Genomic DNA, 3,010 nt, shown 5'->3' with positions numbered 1-3,010 from the left:
CTGTGTATCATCATTTTTGTCCCTTTTAGTCCTTTACTGTTCACCTTATTTTGTGTAGAGAAAGAGAGGCAAAAATGCCACAATAATGCATGAGTATGCATTGCAATCCCCTACAACCTACACTTGATTAATCTATTTATGTAAGTGCCAAGACACAACTTTAAATCATCTTGCTGTATTTCTAAACACATTTGATTAAAGGGACACTGAATCCAAATTTGTTCTTTCGTGATTCAGATAGTGCAGCAACTTTCTAATTTACTCCTATTATCAATTTTTCTTCGTTCACTTGCTATCTTTATTTGAAAAGAAGGCATCTAAGCTTTTTTTGGTTCAGATCTGGACAGCACTTTTTTATTGGTGGATGAATTTATCCACCAATCAGCAAGAACCACCCAGGTTGTTCACCAAAAATGGGCCAGCATCTAAACTTACATTCTTACATTTCAAATAAAGATACCAAGAGAATGAAGAAAATTTGATAATAGGAGTAAATTAGAAAGTTGCTTAAAATTTCATGCTCTATCTGAATCAAAAAATAAAAATTTTTTGGGTTCAGTGCCACTTTAAGAAGCAGTGGTCGTAAGACAACTTTTAGGTGGCAGATTGAAATCTTTTTCCCATACTATCGGGATGATAGCCACTGCTAGTGGCCGATTAGCCGCCAGTGTGCAGGGGATGGCATTGCACAAGAATTTCATAAGAAATGTTTGTGCAATGATAAATATGGACAACGTATGCTTTCTGCATTTTTAGCGATTGTCGAGCTAATCATGTCCGCATGACTTAAAATATCTACCCCATAAAATGGATGTTAGAATAAAAAAAAATATGGTCTTGTAAAGCACATTTGCATATCCATAACCATAATGCCTTGCTGCAGTTGCAACTGTATTCCAAAATGTTCTCTTGTAAACAATATTTGTTTGGATTTGCAGATTTGCTATAAATTGATAATTTTTGTGTCCATGCTTAATTTAACCCCTTAACGACTGAGGACGTGCAGGGTACGTCCTCAGAAAAAAGGCAGTTAATGCCTGAGAACGTACCCTGCACGTCCTCAGTGTGGAAAGCAGCTGGAAGCGATCCTGCTCGCTTCCAGCTGCTTTCCGGTTATTGCAGTGATGCCTCGATATGGAGGCATCCTGCAATAACCTTTTTAAGTAATCCGGTGCAGAGAGAGCCACTCTGTGGCCCTCTCTGCACCGGAGATCGGTGGCTACCTGCGTTGGTGGGTGGGAGCCGGACCGGGAGGCGGGTGGCGGCCATCGATGGCCATGTGGATGTAAAGGGGGGCGGGATCGTGGGCGGGGGTGGCTGGGGGCGCGCGCGCGTGGGAGGGTGGGGGCGGGCGCGTGCACGGGGAGGGAGCAGGTGGGAACCGCTACACTGCAGAAAATTTGAAAATAAAAAGATAAAAAATATCGAAAATTTAAATAATCAGCAAGGTGGTGGGGGTTTGTCTGTGGGGGGTGGGGGGGGGGGGAGCTACACTACAGAAAAAAAAAACCAAAGACAAAAAAAGCACTTTTTATTGTAAACTGGGTACTGGCAGACAGCTGCCAGTACCCAAGATGGCCCCCAATAAGGCAGAGGGGAGGGTTAGAGAGTGGTTTTGGGGGGGATCAGGGAGGTTGGGGGCTAAGGGGGGGATCCTACACAGTAGCATATGTAAATATGCTAAAAAAAAATTCATTTTTTTTTTTAAAACCCTTTTATTTTAGTACTGGCAGACTTTCTGCCAGTACTTAAGATGGCGGGGACAATTGTGGGGTGGGGGAGGGAAGGGAGCTGTTTGGGAGGGATCAGGGGGTGGGATGTGTCAGATGGGAGGCTGATCTCTACACTAAAGCTAAAATTAACCCTGCAAGCTCACTACAAACTCCCTAATTAACCCTTTCACTGCTAGCCATAATACACGTGTGAGGCGCAACAGGATTTAGTGGCCTTCTAATTACCAGAAAGCAACGCCAAAGTCATATATGTCTGCTATTTCTGAACAAAGGGGATCCCAGACAAGCATTTACAACCATTTGTGCCATAATTGCACAAGCTGTTTGTAAATGATTTCAGTGAGAAACCTAAAATTGTGAAAAATTTTACGTTTTTTTTAATTTGATCGCATTTGGCGGTGAAATGGTGGCATGAAATATACCAAAATGTGCCTAGATCAATACTTGGGGTTGTCTACTACACTACACTAAAGCTAAAATTAACCCTACAAGCTCCCTAAAAGCTCCCTAATTAACCCCTTAACTGCTGGGCATGATACACTTGTGGTGCGCAGTGGCATTTAGCGGCCTTCTAATTACCAAAAAGCAACGCCAAAGCCATATATGTGTGCTATTTCTGAACAAAGGGGATCCCAGAGAAGAATTTACAACCATTTATGCCATAATTGCACAAGCTGTTTGTAAATGATTTCAGTGAGAAACCTAAAGTTTGTGAAAAAATTTGTGAAAAAGTGAACAATTTTTTGTATTTGATCGCATTTGGCGGTGAAATGGTGGTATGAAATATACCAAAATTGGCCTAGATCAATACTTTGGGATGTCTACTAAAAAAAAATATATACATGTCAAGGGATATTCAGGGATTCCTGAAAGATATCAGTGTTCTAATGTAACTAGCGCTAATTTTGGAAAAAAATGGTTTGGAAATAGCAAAGTGCTACTTGTATTTATGGCCCTATAACTTGCAAAAAAAGCAAAGAACATGTAAACATTGGGTATTTCTAAACTCAGGACAAAATTTAGAAACTATTTAGCATGGGTGTTTTTTGGTGGTTTTAGATATGTAACAGATTTTGGGGGTCAAAGTTAGAAAAAGTGTGTTTTTTTCAATTTTTCCTCATATTTTATCATTTTTTTTATAGTAAATTATAAGATATGATGAAAATAATGGTATCTTTAGAAAGTCCATTTAATGGCGAGAAAAACGGTATATAATATGTGTGGGTACAGTAAATGAGTAAGAAGAAAATTACAGCTAAACACAAACACCGCAAAAA

Source organism: Bombina bombina, chromosome 8 (assembly GCF_027579735.1).
Source record: "Bombina bombina isolate aBomBom1 chromosome 8, aBomBom1.pri, whole genome shotgun sequence".
Lineage (NCBI taxonomy): Eukaryota > Metazoa > Chordata > Amphibia > Anura > Bombinatoridae > Bombina > Bombina bombina.
Note: the sequence above shows the minus strand (reverse complement) of the source record.